The following is a 23,364-nucleotide window of genomic DNA, read 5'->3' on the forward strand; positions in this document are numbered from 1 at the left end:
GCTGGATCCTGGACTTCCAGTCAGATGGCCAGCAGGTGGTAAGAATGGGCTCCATCACCTCTGTCTCTCTGACCCTCAGCACACATGCCCCACAGGGTTGTCTCCTTGGCCCCCTCCTTTACTCTCTGTGCACCCATGACTGTGTCGCCACCCACAGCTCCAATCTGTTAATTAAATTTGCTGACGACACTACATTGATTGGCCTCATCCCAAATAATAACTTTCAATCGATCAAATGCTTCCTGACAAGGCTCGGTCCAAATAAACCCCAAAACTTTACCACAAGATGAGTAATTAGGTAACATAACCCTTGTCCCAGGTAAAGATGGTATCCTCCACCATCGGCATACCTGTGCAGGTTGCTGCTGCCTCTATATAAGACAGCTCTATGCAGCAGCTCTGTTTCAGACCCAGTGACTGTGGAGGAGAGAGACGTCAGATTATCATGACACTTCAGCAAAATACTAACTGGAAAGATGAATATGAATAAATTGACCTGAGATAATAAAACTGTGACATAGTGTGTTTCTTTTTTTCATACCTATTACTGCTGGGGATGAGTGTAAAATTGTGACTGTTGATTTATTGAGATGCGTGCACTCACCACAATAACAGAGGGGAATAATGTGTGTGGATGACCCTTTGAGTGTTTTACCGAGTGTGCCATGAGACGCCTGTAATCAGTGACGGGCCTTCGTCACACAGTCGGAATAGGAACTTCAGAAATTGCCTGGATTTTGCCTGCACAGGAGCCAACTTGCCTTGACCTACAACACAGCCAAGATAGATCACAGAGGCATGGCCAAATTCACTCTTAGCTAAGTCAACTGTAAGGTTGGCCCTGGAAAGCCTGTCAAACAGCTTTTCTACTACAGAGATATGCTCTTCCCAAGTGTCACTCCCTGTGACTAAGTCATCAATATAGGCATCTGTGTGTCCTAACCCTTGAATTACAGAATCAATCATTCTCTGGAATGTTCCTGGAGCATATTTCATTCCTAATGGTGAAACATTGTATTCATACAACCCAGAAGGTGTAACAAATGCAGAAATTTCTCTACCTCAGTCCGTCAATGAAACACACCAATACACTTTCACAGATCGATCTTTGTAAGAAATTACCTTTTCCAACCCTATCGATGCAATCATCCACCCTAGGGATAGGATAGGCATCTGTTTTTGTTACTGCATTTACCTTCCTATAATCAGTGCAAAATCTAACACTACCATCAGGTTTGGGCACAATAACACAGGATGAGCTCCAATCTGATGTTGAAGGCCTAATAATATCATTTTTCAGCATATATTCAATTTCCTGCTCAGCCAATCTACACTTTTCTACGTTCATGTGATATGGGTGTTGTTTAATCGGGTTGGCTTGACCAATATCTACGTCATGTACTGCGACCGTGGTTTGCTTGGGAACATCGGGAAATAAATCTTTAAACTTCAGAATTAATTCCTTCAGCTGATGTTGTTGCTTTGACTGCAGATGAGCCAACTTGTTGTCAATGTTTTCGAAACCAACCGAGTTCATTAGCCTAACCGGGACCATGTTTGGCTTCTGTAAAGTTTCAGATGAGTCAATTGTTTCATTCTCAGGGTTGCCAGATTGATATGTTTGACAACGCTCACCGATGGTGCCTGCTTGTCAGAATGAGGCTTTATCATATTGATGTGTACCACCTGTGTTAGTTTACGTCGGTCGTGTGTTTTAATACCATAATTCACATCATTAATTTGAGAGACTATTTCATACAGTCCATTGAATTTCGCTTGAAGTGGATCCGTCAACATTGGAGATAAGGCAAGCACATTATCCCCCACCTAGTATTTTCTTTTGTTTTGGTCCGCTTATCAAACAAACACCTCATTTTGTTTTGAGAAATCTTTAAGTTTTGTCTTGCTAGACGACAGGCTTGGTGTATTTTATTTTTGAACTTCAAAACATAGTCTAACAAGTTAACATGTACATCCCCCTCAATCCACTGTTCCTTTAACAAGGTCAAAGGTCCCCTCACTCTATGACCAAATACAAGTTCAAATGGACTAAAGCCCAGTGACTCCTGTACCGACTCTCTTAAACCTGATTTATACTTGTGCGTCAAGTGTACGCCATAGGCACCACGTACCCTACACCGTACCCACGCTGTACCCTACGCCGTCGGGTGACGTGCACCTCCTCTAAAAAGTAACTCACACGTCGCGGCGACGCAGACCGCAACAACTGTGATTGGTCCGCTTGGTAGCATCGCATTTCTGGTTGCTTTTCTCTGCCATGTCTGTACACTGATGCAAAATAAATGGTTGGAGACAATGAACCAAATCAGCAAATCTACCTGCCGACATGGGAAAATATTTGAGATGCATTTCCCTGTCCATGTCTGTCACGATGAAACTCAACAGTGTCAGAGAAACCCCACGGCCAACTTGCGTTTTGGTGGTGAAGTGCAGAGCGATGCAGACACAACTACACATGCTCGCTACGGCATAGGGCTACGCAAAAATTAAATCGGGCCTACGGTGTAGGATACGGCGTATCCCGAATGCACAAGTATAAATCAGCCTTTACAGTGAACAAAAGCAAATGTATTCCTTCATCCCAGTCATTCCCATTTTCAACACAGTACGTCTTAATCATTGTTTTGAGGGTAGAATGAAATCTTTCTAAAGCCTCTTGTGATTCCGGATGGTACGCAGACGATGTAATTTGTTTAGCTCCCAGTTCATAAACTACCTGCTGGAATAATCCAGATGTAAAATTACTTCCTTGGTCAGACTGGATTTCTTTAGGCAAACCAAATAAAGTAAAAAAACTTGTTTGGAGCCTTCGCCACAGTTTTAGCTTTAATAAAATTTGGAAAAGGGTTCACCGAATGCAGGTATAGGCCAGAGTGGGGCCACTAGGGTGACCTGATTAGGTTTACCCACAACTTGACAAGTATGACAGGTTCTGCAAAAGGTCACAATATCTTTCCTCAAATTCGGCCAGTAAAATTCTTTCATAATCCTGTTTACAGTTTTATTCATGTCAAAATGGCCACCTACGGGCATACTGTGGGCCAAAGTTAAAATTTCAGTCCCATAAACTTTAGGAATAATTGCCCATTCCTCACTCGCAGGTATAGCAGGTGGCCTCCACTTCCTCATTAACACTCCATCCTTGAGATAATACCCTACCGTCATTTTCTTAATCTCATCATCTGAGAAAGATGTTTCTTATAAAGCTTCAATCTCAAGGTCTCGGTTTTGTTCTGCTATAAACTCCTTCCTAGACAGGGATAAATCTTTCTCATCAGACTTACTACCTGAATCCTGTTGAAACAATGAAGGCAGAAAAGTCCCCGACAAGTCATCATAACCTGAATCCTGATTTTGGCTATCATGGGTATCAGAATCATGCTGCACAGAACCGTCTGCATTGGCAGACTTTTTAGCCGTACTTCGAGTTACTGTGATAAATGTTAAAATCCATCTGTGAGTCGTCAGTGGTTGGTTTAGTTGTCAACTGCACTGCAGGAACAACTTTACCATCTGCCAGGTCATTCCCTAACAGCAAAGTAACATCTTCCACTGGTTAACTGGAGCATAATCCGATCTTAACAGGTCCTGAAACCAACCCTGACTGTAAAGTTACCTTGTGCAATGGAACAGAAACAATGCTGCCCCCAATGCCTTTAATAAGATTTACCTCACCTATCTCAGTCTCATCACCAAACTTTAGAATGCTGTCTAATACAAGTGATTGAGAAGCCCCAGTATCTCAAAGAATTTTCACTGGTACCAGGGTTGACCCTTCCATTACTAATACAAACCCATCTGACATAAAATGATCAAATCCCTTTTTAACTTGGTCCGACCTCTCAGTCCTTAACTGAGCCGCAACAGAATGTTCAGAACCATGTGGGTTTATAGGTGCTTCAACATACAAATCAGAGGTATTTGGGACTGCCTCCTTTTCCTTTTTCTTCTTCAGGACAGAACAATTAGCCATCACATGACCAGCTTTCTTACAATAGTAACAAGAGAGACCAGAATATTTCTCCTTCAACTGCTTCTCTTCATCCTTACCCTTGTCGCTAGTCCCAGCTTTAATTTCCGGTTTACCCTGGTTATCCCTGCTACTCTTTTGGAAACTCTTACTCGGGGTAAACATAACCTTGTGGGTTAAAGCAAACTCATCTGCTAATTGAGCAGACTCCTGCAAAGCGGCAGCATCCTTTTCATCTAAATACATCTTTATGTCACCAGGGACGCACCTTTTGAATTCTTCAATTAAAACCAACTCTTTCAAGCTGTTAAAATCATCATTTACATTTTTATATGTGCACCAGCGGTCAAAACACACAAACTTCTCATAAGCAAATTCCATATAAGTCTGGTTCACAGGTTTCCTCGAATTTCTAAACTTTTGCCTGTATGCTTCTGGGACCAACTCGTAAGCTTTGAGCACAGCCTGTTTCACCATGTCATAATCAGCTGCTTCATCAACTGTCAAAGCAGAATAGGCTTGCTGAGCCTTCCCCTTAATTACACTTTGTAAGAGAATAGGCCAACCCTCTTTTGGCCATTTCAAACCCTGAGCAACCTTCTCAAAATGCTGAAAGTATTTATCAACCTCTGCCTCGTCAAATGGAGGTACCAATTTAACATCCTGACTGCCCTCAAACTTATCACCAGAGTCTAATGCTAGACCCCTTTGCTGCAATCTCTCTATCTTTTCCAGCTCGAACAGCCACTGTCTTTCTGCTTCCTCCCTGTTTTTCCGCCTCTTCTCTCTGTTTTCCTGCCTCTCCAGCCTCAACCTGCCTCTGCCTTTCCACAGCCTCCATCTTGAATTTTTCTAACTTGTACGGGAGGCCAAGCTCACTAGGTTTACTTTCAGGAAACACCTCCAACTCCTCCACTTTAAACACACCCTCAGATACATAATGTTCAACTATTATCCTCTGCATCTGTGACCTCCTCATTGTCAATTTCACCTTAGCAAGTTTTAACCTTTTAGCAATACTCAACAACTCAATCCTTCTGGTGTCCTTCAGTGCCTCAGAGGTTGGTGCTTCCAGAAATCTATCAACATCCATTGCTGCTGATTTTCCACACACAAATAAATCAAAAGGGATTTCTCCAATGAAATCGATAATTAATCAATATGCCTCCAAATCTTTTCCTATATCGGATGCAGGTCCCAATTTGGCCCCATAACACTTTAGAAATGAGTCAGCAGCAATAGACTACACCCAGAGTCTGTTTTTGATGTTAAATCCACTATCTTTATTAGTACCTACTAACAATATAGTAACTTAAGCAAGATAAACAAAAGTTAACAGTGTTATATGTATATATGTGGGTAAATATAACTCCCAAACTATTGAGCTCAGGGGAAACAAGGCTTGGAGTCTTGAGATGGTAAACTATGAAAGTTCAGTTCAACCACAGAATAGTTGATGAGAGAGAGATATTTGTAATCCAGGGTAAATGTCAAGAGAAGGCAATAACGTTGAGTTTCACAGCATCCATGGTGGTAAAACGAGAGAACAGTCGCTGTAGATTTTATCCGTCGTCATTCCAAATCCACATACAAATTATCACCGAAAGTGACTTGTCACAAGGGGTATCGTCTTCAAGTGAATTTCCACACCACACCCAGGCAAGGGTTAACACATAAGTGGTCTTCACAGGATACCCCAAATCCAATCCACTCCTATGGATCAAACGAGGTGACAACCACACATTCAATGTATGCTGAATCGATAATTAACCCAACCTTGTGGGCAGAGGAAAGTTCGAAACAGTGACCCTTGGCCAGTAGTTCCCTTGTTCTGAACCTTCCATTTATCCTCCTTCATCTCCGTCTGACTGAGTATCTGTGTCCGTGGTTAAAACTAAACAAGCTGTGAGCGATGTAAACAAGCTGCAAGTCAGACTGATTTCCATTCTTAATCTCTCTCTCTCTCTCTCTCAAAATGACAGTCCACAGCAAACGAAATCTGGGGATTCATAACAATGGCCTCTCCCCATTGTGAACTGACTGGTGTGCCAGTAGGTGAGATGACTGAGTGAATCCTTTCCCACATTCCGAGCTGGTGAATGGCTTCTCCCCAGTGTGAACTCGCTGATGACTCTGTAGGTTGGATGACTGAGTGAATCTCTTGCCACAGACTGAGCAGGTGAACGGCTTCTCCCCAGTGTGAACTCGCTGATGATTCTGTAGGGTGGATGATTGGGTGAATCTTTTCCCACAGACTAAGCAGGCGAATGGCTTCTCCCCAGTGTGAACTCGCTGATGATTCTGTAGGGTGGATGGGTGAGTAAATCTCTTCCCACAGATTGAGCAGGTGAACGGCCTCTCCCCAGTGTGAACTCGCTGATGACTCTGCAGGAGGGACGACTGAGTAAATCTCTTCCCACAGACTGAGCAGGTGAACGGCTTCTCCCCAGTGTGACCTTGCTGATGTGCCACTAGGTTGGATGACTGAGTGAATCTCTTCTCAGAGACTGAGCAGGTGAACAGCATCTCTCCAGTGTGAACTCGCTGGTGAGCCATTAGCTTAGACGAGCAAGTGAATCCCTTCCCACAGTCTGAGCAGGTGAACGGCCACTCCCCACTGTGAACTGACTGGTGTGCCAGTAGTCTGGATGACCGACTGAATCCTTTCCCACATTCTAAGCAGGTGAATGGTTTCTCCCCAATGTGAACTCGCTGATGACTCCGTAGGTGGGATGACTGAGTGAATCTCTTCCCACATTCTGAGCAGGTGAATGGCTTCTCCCCAGTGTGAACTCGCTGATGACTCTGTAGGCTGAATGACTTAGTGAATCTCTTCCCACATTCTGAGCAGGTAAACGGCTTCTGCCCAGTGTGAATTCGCTGATGACTCTGTAGGTTGGATGACTGAGTAAATCCCTTCCCACATTCTGAGCAGGTGAACGGCTTCTCCCCAGTGTGAACTCGCTGATGACTCTGTAGGTTGGATGACTGAGTGAATCTCTCCCCACAGACTGAGCAGGTGAATGGCTTCTCCCCAGTGTGAACTCGCTGATGGCTCTGTAGGGTGGATGAATTAGTGAAACTCTTCCCACAGTCTGAGCAGGTGAACGGCTTCTCCCCAGTGTGAACCCGCTGGTGAGCCATTAGGTCAGATGACCGAGTGAATCCTTCCCCACAAATTCAGCAGATGACCAGCCTCTGGTCAGTGTGAATTGCCTGGTGTGTCCACAGGTGGGATGACCGACTGAATCCCTTCTCACACACAGATCAGATGAATGGCCTTGTCCAGTGTGAACTTGCTGATGTACCTTCAATTGGGATAACCAAGTGAATCCACTCCCACTGTCTGAGCAGGTGAACGGCCTTTCCCCTGTGTAAAATGACGGGCATGCCAGTCGGTCAGATGACCAAGTGAATCCCTCCCCACAGTCTGAGCAGGAAGGATGGTCGATTGAATCCCTTGCTCCACTTCTCAAACATCTGGACAGAGACAGCAAAACTGGCGTGCCATGTTTGAGATCCTAGGAGCTAAATTCCTTCTCGTTTTTAACCTGTAAAAAGATTTACAAAATCCAACAATGGGTTAGGACGAAATTTCAGATGAAATTACTTGAGTTTTCAAGGTTTGATCTGGTATCACACTGTTACAGTGAGGTTCAACCCAAGTTGGAGAGAGAAATCATCTTCTAACTGGGCACAGTGCTGGTATCTGGAATGGCCATCAAATTCTCTGATGCTCTTCCTGTCTCTATAAGAATGGGGCATTTCTGCCGTCTCCAATTTGTTCCTTGGCGCAGTTTGACTCTCTCCATTGGTGAGCAGCATGGATGCCTGTCCCCACAGTAACCTAAAGAGTATCAGGCAAGTTGTCTTTCTTGTCATGCATCTGGGATTTTCTTTTATGTATTATTAACTTAAAAGTGCCACAGTTTTAACGCTATATAAAAAATTCCTGCTGAGATGAATGGTTGGTCTGCACAGCCGTTAAAAGGACTTAGAGTGAATTTTTGTATTATTTCAGGTTCTTGTCAGAGTCATCGAAAATTACAACACAGAAACAGGCCCTTTGGGCCATCTGGTTTGTGCTGAACTATTTAAACTGCCCACTCCCATACCCCTACCATCCAGGTACCTATGCAAACCTCTTAAATGTTGAAATTGAGCTCGCATGCACCACTTGTGCTGGCTGCTCATTCCACACCCGGATGACCGTCTGTGTGAAGAAGTTTCCCCTCATGTTCCCCTTAATGTTTCACCTTTCACCCTTAACCCATGGTCTCTGGTTGTCATCCCACCCCATCTCAGTGGTAAAAGCCAGCTTGCATTTACCCTATCTATACCCCTCATAATAGTGGTATACCTCCATCAAATCTCCCCTCAATCTTTTATGTTCCAAGGAATAAAGTCCTGACCTGTTCAATCTTTCCTCATAACCCAAGTTCTCCAGACCTGGCAACAGCCTTGTGAATTTTCTCTGAACTCTTTCAACCTCTTTTACAACCTTCATGTAGGTAGGTGACCAAAACTGTACACAATACTCCAAATTAGGCCTCACCAATGTCCTCCACAAGTCAAGATAACGTCTATCTATTGTTGTCAGTACTTTGGTTCATGAAGGCCAATGGGCCAAAATCTTTCTTTCCATCACATCTGTGACACCAATTTCAATAGACAATAGGTGCAGTAATAGGCCATTTGGCCCTTCGAGCTGGTACCGCCATTCACTGTGATCATGGCTGATCATCCACAATCAGTACCCCGTTCCTGCCTTTTCCCCATATCCCTTGACTCTGCTATCATTAAGAGATCTCTCTAACTCTTTCTTGAAAGCAGTCAGAGAATTGGCCTCCACTGCTTTCTGAGGCAGAGTATTCCACAGATTCACAACTCTCTGTGTGAAAAAGTTTTTCCTCAACTCCATGCTAAATGACCTACCCCTTATTCTCAAATTGTGGCCTCTGGTTCTGGACTCCCCCAACATCAGTGAACTAAAGACTTGTATTCCGAGATCAATTTCTTCTACAACACTCCTCAGTGCCCTACCAGTCACTGTGAAAGACCTACCCTGGTAGGTCCTACCAAAGTGCAACACCTCACACTTGTCTGCATTAAATTCCATTTTCCATTTCTCAAACCATTTTCCCAGCTGGTCCAGATCGCACTGCAAGCCATGATAGTCTTCCTTGCTGTCCACTACACCACCAATCTTGGTGTCAGCCACAAATTTGCTGATCCAGTTAACCACACTATCATCCAGATTACTGATATAGATGACAAACAACAACAGATCCAGCACTGATCACTGTGGCACACCACTAGTCACAGGCCTCCAGTCAGAGAGGCAACCATCTGCTACCACACACTGGCTTCTCCCAAAGACAGTGTCTCACCCAATTTACTATCTCATCTTGAATGCTGAGTGACTGAACCTTCTTGACCAACCTCCCATATGAGACTTTGTCAAGTGCCTTGCTAAAGTCCATGTAGACAACATCCACTGCCTTGCCTGATAATTTCCTCAAGAAACTCTATAAGATTTGTTAGACATGACCTACCATGCACAAAGCCATGCTGTCTATCCATAATCAGTCTACATTTATCGAAATACTTACGGTATATATCCGGTTCCTGCACACACATTCCAATAACTTTCCCACTACTGATGTCAAGCTCACATGTACAATTTCTTAGATAATTTTTAGAGCCTTTCTTGAACAGCGGAACAACATTGGCTGTCCTCCAATTCTCCAGTACCTCACCTGTCACTAAGGATGATTTAAATATCTGTGCTTGGGCCCCAACAATTTCTGCACTTGTCTTCCGCTGGGTCCCAGGGAACAACTTGTCAGACCCTGGGGATTTATCCACGCTAATTTGCCTGAAGACAGCAAACACCTCCCCCTCTGTAATCTGTACAGGGTCCATGAAGTTGATGCTGCTTTGTCTCACTTTCATAGATTCAGTGTCCATCTCCTGTGTAAATACGGTTGCAGAAAGAAATCTCCCACATCTATTTTTTCCCTTCCAATCTTTTTGCAGAATCCCCGAGGATTCTCCTTCACTTTGTCTGCTGGGGCAACCTCATGCCTTCTTTTATTTCTTTTATAAGTGTTCACTTGAATTTCCTGTCTTTCATATGTACCCCATTTGTTCCAGTCTGCCTGTACCTGGTATGTACCTCCTTTTTATTGATCTGGGAGATGAAGCACAAAGGGATGATAGAGCTGCATGGTGGGAGGTGGGGGTAACGGGGGTTAAACTAAAGTTGCGGGGGGAATGGGGGCCTGAATAACAGAACAGAGAGTGGAGGGGTTGTGGAGACAGTTGTTGTTCAGACCTCAAAGCCAGGAATGAAGAACGTTGAGCATGGTGCAGTGAATATGCTGAGCCCTGTATATTTCAATACAAGGAGCAGCGTAGGAAAGGCAGATGTGTTCAGGGCATAGAATAACACCTGGAATTAAGATACTAGGATCTGGCCACTGGGGACTGGCACAGGCTGCTTTCTGGCAAAGGTGTGCTTGGTAAATGGGAAGCCTTCAAAGCAAAGTTCTGATAGTACAAAGCAGGTGTGTGTTTGTCAGAATAAAAGGTAAAGATAGAAACTGTAGGGAACCTTGGATTTCAACAGATATTGAGACCCTGGTAAAGAAGAGATGTTTGCTATCCTGAGGCAGATTAGGGTGGAGAAATCTCCAGGGCATGATAAGGTACTCCCTCAGACCCTATGGGAAGCAAGTGCAGAAATTGTCAGGCCCTAGCAGAGATAATTAAATCATCCTTAGTGACGGGGGATTATCAGAGGATTGTAGGATAGCCAAAGTTATTTCACTGTTCAACATAGAACATAGAAATCTACAGCATATTCCAGGCCATTCAGCCCACAATGTTGTGCCAACCATGTAACTTACTCTAGAAACTGCCTAGAATTTCCCTAGCACATAGCACTCTATTTTTCTAAGCTCCATGTACCTATCAAAGAGGCTGTTAAAAGACCCTATTGTATCTGCCTCTACAATGGCTGCTGGCAGTGCATTCCATGCACCCACCACCGTCTGTGTAAAAAACTTATCCCTGACATCCCCTCAGTATCTATTTCCAGGCACCTTAAAACTATGCCCCTTGTGTTAGCCATTTCAGCCCTGGGAACGAATCCTCTGGCTCTCCACACCATCAATGCCCCTCATCATCTTATACATCCAAAAAAGGCTCTAAACATAAACAAGGAAATTATACATTGCTTTGACGATTTGTTGGAAATAATAAAAGGTATGAGGGTATAGATGGGGTAAATGCAAGCAGCTTTTTCCACTGATGTTGGGTGGGACGACAACCAGAGGTCATGGGTAAGTGACTTCCCCATTTATACAACACAATACAATACAGCACAATACAGGCCCTTCGGCCCACAATGCTGTGCCGAACACTACTTACTTTAGAAATTATCTGGAGTTCCCCATAGCCCTCTATTTTTCTACGCACCATGTACCTATCCAGGAGCCTCTTAAAAGACCCTATTGTATCCGGCTTCATCACAGTCACCGGCAGCCCATTCCACGCACTCACCACTCTGTGTAAAAAAAAAACTCACCCCTTGTGGTGATATCACGTATCAGGACGTGACTGGACAGAGTTCCCAGCATGAGCAGAAATGAAGAATGATCCAGAAGCATGGCAGTGTAAAACGTGGTTTTGTTGCTGTTAAATAAAAGTTCAATTCTGCAGAATATGGTTTGTTATCAGTAACCCACGGTACGTATAAAGAACACAACACCCCTGACATCTCCCTCGTACCTGCTTCCAAGCACCTTAAAACTGTGCCCTCTCTGCAGATTTTCTCTTGTTTGTGATTGGAGGCAGAACAAAGGTGATTTTCTCAACAGCTGATGTAAAAGATTTTGTTCCCTTTCTCCGAGTTCCCGATCCTTGCATTTAGACAGCTGGAGCTCAGCTCTGTCTGAGAGATCCATCGGTTCCCATTCCCTCATCAGCCGGAAGCTCCCCGGGGCCCGTGTACGGATGGTGGGGCTGAGAGAGAGGGAAGAGAGCAGGACTGTCCCGGGATTGCGGGTCACGGAGTCCGGAGCTCACAGTAATTGTCCCTCGCCCTCCGCTCTCCCCTTTCCATGTCTCCCCTCACTTTCCCCCTGATCCCCGGAGACGCGCTCTTACCTGCTGTCGGTCTGCTGAGGCCTATCGTGTACTGCGCGCATGCGTGATATTCGGGAACGTCACAATGCTGACGCCTGCGCATTTGATCGGTGCTTCGGAGACGGCGATATTTGTAACGCAGGGATTTATGGGTAATCACGGTGCCATTAAAAGTTTCTGCAAGCACCAGTTCCATGTCCATAGCTCAGTTTGTGTGTGTGTGTGTGCATAGAAAATTCAGCAGCTGTTTTAACGCAGAAAGCGTTTCCCATAAACAATATACTCAATATCAACGTGTATCTAATGCCAAAGTACAATCCTCTTACAAGTGTAGATATAAAACACGAGATTCTGCAGTTGCTGGAAATACGGTACAGAGACGCACACACAAAATGCTGGAGGAACTCCGCAGTTCAGGCAGCTACAAAGCAGAGGAGTACACAGTCTAGACATGCTGAATGGGCTCAGCATAAATGTTGTCTATTTATTCCTCTCCGCATATGCAGCCTGATCTGTTGATTTCCTCCAGTATTCTGCAGAAATTAACCACCTTTTTTTTTCAAACTGTTTGAAAATGTTTCTGATCTTTCATTTGCAGCCACATCCTACCAGTCTGATTCCTCTTCCTGCTCCTCCTGGTAAACTCTAGGTGCCATCTCTTTCAGGAGCCCCAAAGCCCTGATTCAGGCTTTGATTTCTGACTCTGCTCCATCGAAGATTCACTCACTAGTCTGCTGTCAGACTTTAGAGGTGCATTGCAACAACCCAGCTGTCTGAGACACAGTCCTTTGAAATGAGTGAAAATCACACAAAACGTTGAAAAGAGCGGGGGGGGGAAGGAGTTTAACCAACTTCATCCAGAGCCCTGAAGGACGTCAAAAGCACAGTGAGCTTATCGTCTTATTCAGTCTGGAGAAAAATATGCAGGAAATTCATGCAGGTGTACGGGATGATGAGAGACATTGGTCATGTGGATAGCCACAGGCTTGTTCCTAGGGCTTTAGATTTAGATTATGAAGACACACAGTCCTCTTTCATTGTCATTTAGTAATGCATGCATTAAGAAATGATACAATATTTCCTCCAGTGTGATATCACAAAACACAGGACAGAACAAGAGTGAAAAATCTAACAAAATCACAATTATAACATATAGTTACAACAGTGCAACAATACCATAACCTGATGAAGAAGTCAATGAGCACAATAAAAAGTTCAAAGTCTCTCAAATGTCCCACATCTCACGCAGACGGGAGAAGGAAGAAAAAACTCTCCCTGCCATGCCCGACCACAGTCCGACTCCGAGTCGTCCGAAAACTTCGAGCCTCCGATCAGCTTTCCGACACCGAGTTCCGAGTATCATCTCTATCCGAGCGATTCGACCTCTATCTCGGTCGCCAACAGCAGGCAAAGCCGAGGGTTTTGAGGCCTTCCCTCCGGAAGATTCACGATCGAGCAGTAACGAGAGCAGCGAACGGGCGTTTCAGAAATTTCTCCAGATGTTCCTGTGTACTTTCACGTCCCTCTCCATCAAATCAGAATTGTCCACGGCCCCTATTTAACGGATACGATATCATTTCACCGAAGGACTGCACGCACTGCCCTCGCTCCACCCGCCGAACCGGCTGAACACGATGGGGCAGAGTTTTAACTTGCTTGGAAGTAGGTACAGAGCAGATGTCAGAGCTAAGTGGTGTGTGTGTGGAATGCACTGCCAGCGACAGTGGTAGAAGCGGATACAATAGGGTCTTTTAAGAGACTCTTAGATATTACATAGATGTTAGATAGTACATGGAGCCTAGAAAAATAGAGGGCGATGCGGGAGGGTCATTCGTGGCAGTTTCTGGAGTAGGTTACGTGGTCGGCACAACACTGCGGGCCGAAGGGCCTGTAACGTGCTGTAGAGTTCTATGATTCTGTGAAATTCAAGGGAAATCTCTTCTCCCACGGTGTGGTGACCAGCTGCAACCTGTCAACACAGGGAGAGTGAGAGGGGAGCGGCAGGATTGTCCGAACTCGAACTCCCAATGGGATCGCACCCCTTCTCATTCACTACCATCATCCGCACCCCCGTGGACTCCATCCCTTCCCACCCACTCCCGCCATTTGCACTCTCAATGAGATCTCTTTCCGTTCATTTCCAACGGGACTGCGACGCTGGAAACTGGAGGGGTTGCTGAAATCCCCGTTTGCAAGAACCCAGGACACCATCAGCGACACGAAACAGCTTACCAGCAAAGTCACCGTGACCACACTCACGGTGAGAGAGAGAGGGGAACGGGGAAAGGTTGGAGAAGGAGATGTTGGGAGGAACTCGGCCGGTAGAGTAGAGAGAGGGATAGACCGAGAGGCAGGGAGGGGGGATAGCGAGAGATCGAGAGATACAGTAGATGGGTGGCGAGATGGAAGGTGAGAGAGAAGGGTGGGAGAGAATGCTGAGATAGCGGTAGAGGAAGTGGGATGGGGAGACAGAGGGAGAATGGGGATAAAAGACAGAGGAAGAGAGAGAGGTGAGAGTGGAGTGTCCTATCCACTGTGTGGGGGTTATTAGTCTGTCATGTGACATCACGGGATCTGTCGATGTCGCCGGTTTCTCCATCAATCGATTCGCGTTTGACCTACAAATTCTGTGCGTGTGAACATGTTTTTTTTTCTGCGTGATTACGAATCGACCAGACCCGTTCGGCTGCACTGGACACGATGAACGTTCTTAGTAAAACAGTGGTGACGGGGATGGGATCTGTGACACTCGCTCTTTTGGAATCGATGTTCACACTTGAACAATGACCATCATTGGACAAGCTCAGGAATATTATGATTCACAGACCACGGGAAGGTTTACATTGAAATGTTTGGCTAGTTATTCGCGGCAAACAACATCACTGAGCCCAATCAAAAGGATACTATCTTGCGTGGTTTTTGTGGTCCGGAAACACACAATATCGTCCGAAGTTTGATGAATCCCGATTTGCTCTCTTCGAAATATTATGAGGGACTTCTGAGATTTGATCTCATTACAATCCTAAACCATTGGATATTGTGCAGCGCGTTAGATTCAGCTCTCGTTTTCAGTTAGAAAACGAACCAATAGCAACGTTTGTTGCTGAATTAAGAAAACTGACTGAACGTTGTGTTTACGTTGCTGTTCGAGAAGTTATGATACGAGATCGCTCAGTCGTCGACATGATATTCACATTCAGCGTCGCTTATCGGCAGAATCAGAGCTCTCACTTCAGTCAGCTTTTGATATCGCAAATGGCATGCAAGCGGCAGATTAAAATGCAGTTTTGTCGCAAGAGTGCCAAGTACAAAGAGCGCTGACATCTCCATCACCTACAACTGCCGCAGATTGTACTGACCCTAACAAGGTGCCCCCAGCTAAGAATCAAAAGAATTGTACTCCGGGTTTTCCGATGTCACCGTTGCGCTGAATTTCACCGGAAGCCTCCTGACTGTTGACACCGAGACTCATTCCGCTTTACTTGCCAAAGAAAGGACACTTGACCAGAGTTTGCCGATCTCGGCCTCCATCCAAACCAAAACGTCCCACAGCATCTGATCTCTTCTTATTGATCATGATGTGTCTGACCAAGCTACGTTCTGGTCAATGGTGACCAACGTCCACTTTCCTCGGGTGTTGATAGTAGGACACTCATCAAATCCAATGCAAAAAAGAGGTGTTGAAATTCGCTGTTGATGTATGTCACCATTCCATAAATGCGGTGTGATCTGAAAGCTCGAAAGCGCTGGACGCTGCTGCCTTGAAAGCCGGATCCAGCCGTCGGGGTCCGGGTCGGAGACCCGAGGACGAGCCAATTACCGGCGCGGATTTAGAGACGATTCGATGTAGCGGAACAGAGGCGAGCGGAGGCGAGGCAGAGACCGGCCCCGTGCCCGACAGCGAGGACCGATCCGAGATTTGATCGAGTTTAAAGTGGGGCCCAATTGGAAAGATCGGAACGAGCGGAATCGAGGCGGTGAGGCCAGGCCCGAGGGAGTATCGAAGCAGCAGGGCGCGGCTCCGAAAGCGAGGAACGACGCGATGTTCGGACGTTTTCAACGACGGAACAGATTGGACGATGGACGGGACGCTTCGGCTCGGTACTCCGCGACGTTTTCTCGGCGCTACGTTCAACAGAGGCAGGGACATGTTCTTGAATCGGTTGTTGCAATACCTGGCTTCCGAACCGTGGGGGGACTCAATTTTCTGAACTTCAGTTCTTAATGTTATTTGGTTAAGTTTATCGTTTGCAGCTTTGGTCTTTTTGTTGTTTATTCTCTGCGCGTCGGGTGTTTGACGATTTTCTTTCTTAACCGGTTCTATTTTCTATGTTTCTTTGTTTTGTGGTTATTTGTAAGGAGACGAATCTAATTGTTGAAAGAGTATAATAAATGCACTTTGTATTTTGAACTGTAAACAGGTACGTCTTCCTCGACGGGTCAGCAGAGGAAAGGCCGAGGAGCCTCCATTTCCCGTGGGTCCACAGCTCTGTAGGTGATGAGTTGGAGATGAAGAATTGATGCAATTACGGAAAAGTCTGAGAAGATTAGTGATGTACCCCGGACAGTGTGCGGGCTGTTGCATCCCGTCAGGTGTGGAGGCGCTAATGCAGAAGATCGGAAAAAGCCACAACGTGTTGTAAAGTCAGTCAGCTCCAGCAAAGGCATCAGGCTCCCACCATATTCAGAAAGCAATGTCTGAAGAGACGGCATCCATCATTGAGGACCCTGAAGATCCGGAACACTTTGCATTGCTGGCATCAGTAAGCAGGTACCTGGTCACAAGACTCACCCTGAACGTTTCACTAACACATGATCGCACAATGCATACAACAATGTGGCATCGTAGACACTCGGTTGTGCCCACGTTTTAGTCTATTCCAAGATCAATCTGACCCTTTCCGACTACATCGCCCTCATCTTTCCCATTCATCCACCCGCCTATCTGAGAGTCTGTGGAATGTCCATAACGGAAATGACGCCACGCCGCTGATTACAGAGCGTCACACGTACACACCCCTCAGTGTGTCAAAGAAATGCCCCCGCCATCACCACAATACCTTCCGCCCAACTCCATAAAGTTATGTCTCCGTGTATTCGCCATTTCCGCCTGGGAAACATACAGTATCTCTTGCTGTACAATCGACCTCTGCCTCTTATCATTGTGTACACCTTCCCGACATCACAGCTCATTTTCTGTCCTCCTAAAGCAAAACCTTAGCTCGGTCAACTGCTCTTCATAATCCTCGCGTCATCGCAGTGAATCTCCTCTGCTCGATCTCTAACGATTCGACATCCTTCCTACAATGTGACCACCGGAACGGAACAGAAAACAGAAAGTACGGATTCAGCGGGGTTTTCTAGGGCTACAAAATTACCTCACGGCTCTTACCCTCATTCCTCCCTCTAATGAAGATCACCGCAGCCTCTGCCTTCTGCGGCCAAACCAATTCTGAATCCACACGGGTAATTTCCCCTGGAATTCGTGCCTCCTACCGTCCCAAATGAGCTTATCGTTGGGCGAACATATCATACTATAATCCATATTCACGACCTCCAGTCCTTGGTTTTAATCAGTCTGTCTTGCCAATTCCTCACGGTATTCAATCATTTTCGTGAGATATGTTCTGCTCTTCTGAAAGTCCTGCCGACTATCCCTAATCAGACTGTGCTTCGGCAAATCAATAGGATACAATGGAACTGTATTGTCATGGCTGAAGACAACAAAATGGCGGCGCTGCTCCAGACCGCGCTAAACAGATATTTGCAATGCGTGCGGTCCGGATTCATTAAAACAAGACAAAAACTGTATTTACATACACAAATGATTTCAGTGACACTCAAAGGCCATTGGCAAGGCAGGGTGTTGCATTATTCAGCAAAACAACGGCCCTCGGGATGAAGTTATTTCCGTCTAATGCCATGGCGAAGATGTTTCCCTCTCTCCTACCAGACGGCAGGAAAGTAAACAGACAGTATCAGGGATCGGATGGGTCTTTACTGTTGCCGTTAGCATCCGGAGTTAGATTGTCTCCCAGTCCGGTAGTTGAGCCCCAGTGATGTTCGGAGCCGTCCTAATCAACCCTTTGAGTGGTTTGCAATCTGTCCCGCTGCATCTGGAGTACAGCACTGCCATTCCGTGTGTCAGTCTGCTCTCTATCGCACAGAAAATGTTGACCAGCTATTTCTGACACAGATTAGCTCTCCCTAATCACCTCATATAGTATAGTCACTGTTGTGCTTTCGCTGCTAACGAGGTTTTGCTGATGGGCCGAGAGAACTCCTCGGTGATATTCATCCCCAAAAACTTGAACCTCTGAACGCTCCCCATTACTTCACCATTCAGGGATAGGGGGCTTTCGACACTTCTTGCATTTTTGAAGTCGATTACCATTTCTATTGTCTTCTTAGTGCTGGTCGAAGTTTGAGGTTCATCCTCTCTATATGCAGATTCATCAGTGTTTGTGATGAGGCCAGTCACTGTTGTGACCTCTGCGACTATGATGACTGAGTTTGTAGCAGAAGCGGGAGGGCAGTCATGGGCGAAGAGAGAGAGTAGAGACGTGGCTCTGTACACACCACTGCGGGGCACCTGTGCTGAAGTTTTGGGGATTTGATGCGCACTTGCTTAGTTTCCTCGTTTGGGTACGATGACTGAGTTCCAATTACAGGTTGATGTGCCGAGACTTGTGGAGCTACTAAACGTCATCTCCAGAAATTCTCCCCAAATTTGCCCGTCTCTGAAGTAAGAGTAATTGGTCGGTCATTCCCAGGGTTAATCCTAGTACCTTTCTTGAACAAAATATTGATATTTGTCATAACCTCCCACCGTCCAATGCTTCGCACCTATGCCTGTGGGCAGCGAGGACGCACATGTCATCACCAAAGCCGAGGAAATCTCTTCCCACGCATCCATTAGTATCATGTGCGATATTCCTTTCGGTCTCAGGTTCTTAGCTATCCTCATGCTCTTCAAATTCTCCAATGCATCTTCCTTCGAAACCTTGACATATTCCAGCATATCAGGCAGTTCACGCTGCCCCCACATTCATCAAGTTCCCTCTGAGAGTCCTACTCTGTGGTCTCCGGAGTACTGGGTTAATAGTGCTGGTCCCCGGCATCAGATCTGTCTGGAAGCTCTGCACTGGTGAATACTGAAGCAAAGCGTTCATTACCGACCCGCACTGCCGCCCCCGACACCAGGCACATGTTTCTTTCCTCTTGTATCCTTCATCGTCTCTACACTCTCGTCCTCCTGTTCTCCCCCTCGCCAATGCACACTCCTAACACTAATGTCCACTGTTTGGCTCCTTCGTGATGACCTTGTAAGTCTCCAGAACCCTCTCTGATGATCTCGGCTTCTTAACCCTTAAGCATGCTTCTTTCTTCCTCGGGAATGGATATTCCTCATCTCGTCACAGCCGTGACCACTTCGAGTTAGCATACTTTCCCTACCTCAGCGGGACAAACCTGCCCAGAACGCCAAGCAAGGGCGCCCGGAACAACCTTCACATTTCTGTTGGGCATTTCCCTGAACACATCCGTTCCCAGTTCACATCCCCAGGTTCCTGCCTCATAGCGTCATGATGGGGACTCCCGCAAATTAAACACGTCCCAATATATTCTGCTCATATCCTTGTCCATGGCTCTGTAAAAGTTCAGGGAGTTGTCGTCAGTATCTCCAAAATACTCGCTGAGCCTCGTATATCTTAGTTGAGTTTATTCTCTTCAAGCGTCGGCTTTCTAAATTATTTCTAAACTTTTCTAAATTAAACAATACTACGTCACGGTTTGCATTCTTTTACCGCTCCCTCTCTTGTTTATTTATTTATTGTTTGTTTCGGTGCTTTTGGACGTATTGCACTGTACACACATTTCACGGCATTTACTGGAGATAGTAAACGTGATGCTGGTTCCGATTCTGATGATGGAAATGAGGAGCCAGTGATGATCCATAATATGCACCGCCATTTACTGAGACCTTATTCGGAGCCGGAAAACCCGATGCACATTCGGTATCGGTGATATTTGTCACAGAGGTTATTATAGAGATTTTTAACCTTCAATGTCAAAAAGCGGGAATTACTTCAATACATTCCGTGCTGCCCTTGTCAATCTTGCCCGCACACTGGGCTGCTGAGTTCATTGTGACTGAGGAAGTATGGACAAAGTTGGAATAAGGTGATGGAATCCGTGTGGTCTACAATGACACTGGGCAAATAACGCAGACTGTGCAGGCCCGCTGTAAAGTTCATATAATGTGGGATTGGTTTCAGGATAAATCGTGAGATAACTCAGAGCTAACGTTGACTTTGAGAGATATGGAGCGAGATATCACACAATTAATATCAAATAAAATGAATGTGAAGGCAACAATAGAAGTAGATACGAGAAAATCTGCAGATGCTGGAAATTCAAGCAACATACATAAAATGCCGGTGGAACGCAGCATTTTGTGTGTGTTAATATAAGTAGGTGATAGGTCATGACCGGCATTTCAATCCGGAGTGCGGGGAACAGCTTTAAAAACTTTCTGATTGTCTACTTTACTAGACGGTGTTATGGACCGAGCTTTAAGTATTCCCCGCGGTGCCGAGAGGACACAGAAGTAGAAACGGCGCCTTGTTTGTTAACTGACTGTAACTAACTCGAGTTATTGTGCAACCTCTGTGTTTTTTTCACCGGGGTATAGATTAATGTATAAAAGGGCAGCGAGGTCAGAACGCAGGCGAGTGGCTCTCAGTGCTAGCAGTGCGGTACATTTTGTACAACACCCGAACATGGCTATACCAACAATCCGGCATGTGAGGATTGTATTTTACCCTATTCTCGCAGCTTTCGGTGTTCCGGGTAAGTCGACACATCCTCTGTCTGAAATGTCAGGGACGGACTTCTGTTAACAGTCATTTCACTGGGTGTTGTTTACCGGCGAAACCGACCCAGCGCGGAGACACGGCAGACTACCGCTGCTGAACGGTTCGTCTCCGCTCCACACGCTGATGCAGGGTCAAGTTCACTGTCACCCCGACCCCCCATCCCGCCCCCAGAGTTCATCATAGACGATGCTGCTGAAATTCAGGGAGATGCATCCTCTCCGCTGTTCACCACTGTCAGCGTAAATTTGATGCCGGGATTGTTGCAGATTGAAATGTATTTTCTGATCTAACTTTTAGTGAAAGAGCAGTAGAACAGGACGATTTGTGGGAACGTTGCGGATTGTACCAACTGCCGCCGGAGCTGAATTCTCTCTCTCTCTCATCTCTCTCTCTCCCCCCTCTCTCTCTCTCTCTGTCCTCTCTCTCTCTGTCTCTGTCTCTCTGTCTTTCTCTTTCTCCCTGTCTCTCTCTCCCTTTCTCACTCTCTCTCTCGCTCACACGCTTTCTCACTTTCTCCCTCTCTCTCTCCGTCCTCTCTCTCTTTCTCTTTCTCTCTCCCTCCCTCTCTCTCTCTCTCTCTCTCTCTCTCGCTCGCTCACTCACTCTCTCCCTCTCCTTCCCTCCCCCCGTTTTGGATTTCCGGTCAAACCTTTGATTATATGTCTTTCCCGTACCAGTTGCGAATTATAGTAAATATAGCTAGCACAAGAATGGGGTGTCCAGCTGGAGATTTGAATTAATTTTTCCCTGTCGCACCTTTAAGATGATAATGAATGTGATCAAAAATGGCGGATATATCCAAGTGAGAGTTTATTTATTGATAGACGTTTCGGAAACTATTCAAGTTTAAGTTAGATTGGGTACAAGCGACACTAGACGAGTCAGTGAAGTCCGATTCTGTTCACCGGGCCCTGCGCTCATTCATTGACTAAACGGAGGGAACGAGTGCATCGGCTTCACCCTGGGGCTGATGACCGACAGCGGGCACGGCCCCACTTACTCCGGGCCAGTACCGGCTCAATAATAATGAGTTCCGTTGGGTGGAATCTGTCGACTGCACATCAGTCGATCCTCCTACAGCCACTGTGTTCAGCTCTGTCACGGCTCTCATTCACTACGGCTGGTGTCTGAATGGGGCTTTGAGGGTAAGAGCCATTGAAATGACGGTCCCACGGGTAGGGAAAGTAGGGCGCAAGGGAGGTATGGGAGAAGATGGTGATCTCCCCTATTTTTCTGGGTTGTGATGGCGAATGAGCAGCAGTGCTGCCCCCTCTCGGTTACATCGCCAAGGTGACATCGAGAGCACGTCACCAGCAACTTAACCAGGAGCAAATGCGCAGTTCGGCTGCAGACCGTTTTAGTTCACTGAATGAGTTTTTATTCTCTCTTGGAACACATTTCTCCGGTAATTTTGCCGATTACTGTCGGAATAGTATTTTCACATTGGATTCCGAGAACGCTTCTCCTCGCCCTGTTTGTAACTCACAAATTGTGACTCTTTCCCTAGCGAACCTATTGACAATGGTGGTCCTCTTCCGAGGGAATTGCGGCCTTTCCAAATGTATATCGCTCTACATGGCTTTCATGGCAATGGCTGATCTCCTGGTGATGATCGTCTCTGTAATTGCGTATCATATCGTCATGTACCAGTTTCCAAAATCCTTCCTGTCCTATACATCCGTCTGTAAGTTCGTCCTGTACTTCAATTCGACCAGCCTGCAAACCTCGGTCTGGTACACTGTCCTGTTTACAGCCGATCGGTTTGTAGCAATCTGTTTTCAGAAGCTTAAAATGAAATATTGCACGGCGAGGACAGCTGTTGCCGGCAGTATAACCGTGTCGCTCCTGATGCATTTACAGAACGTCTCGTATCTATTAGAGTATAAACCTGTGCGTGTAGTTAACGGTATTCAATGGGGCTCTCAGCCGAGCTCGTGGTTCCTTACGTCTCTTGTGGGCGTCGCATTCTCCTTTCTGCAGAGTATTTTAACGGTTATATTACCTTTTGTTCTGATAACCCTGCTTAACTGTCTGACGGTAAGGCGCATTTTATTAGCCAGTAAATTGCGCCGTGGACTGCGTGGTCACAGCAGTCAAACACAGAAGGATCCGAAGATGGAAAGCCGCCGGAAATCCATCATTTTACTCTTTAGTGTGTCCGGCAGTTTCATTCTGTTGTGGCTGACGGCCGCCGTGAGCTTTCTGACCACCCGACTCACAGCAACCGCGCATTACGACGGCGATTACACCGACTCTGCCTATGTCGCCACTGAAGCCGGCTACATGCTCATGTATCTGAGTTCCTGCACGAACGCCTGCATTTATACAGCGACCCAGGCTAAGTTT

General features: G+C 46.0%; 1 pseudogene; it reads right to left on the reverse strand.

Moving 5' to 3' along the window:
* Positions 1-1,609: 1,609 nt before the first annotated feature.
* Positions 1,610-23,364, reverse strand: part of LOC134341815 (zinc finger protein 721-like) — a 60,782-nt pseudogene continuing 39,027 nt past the window's right edge.

Source organism: Mobula hypostoma, unplaced genomic scaffold (genome assembly GCF_963921235.1).
Source record: "Mobula hypostoma unplaced genomic scaffold, sMobHyp1.1 scaffold_103, whole genome shotgun sequence".
NCBI classification, from domain to species: Eukaryota; Metazoa; Chordata; class Chondrichthyes; order Myliobatiformes; family Myliobatidae; genus Mobula; species Mobula hypostoma.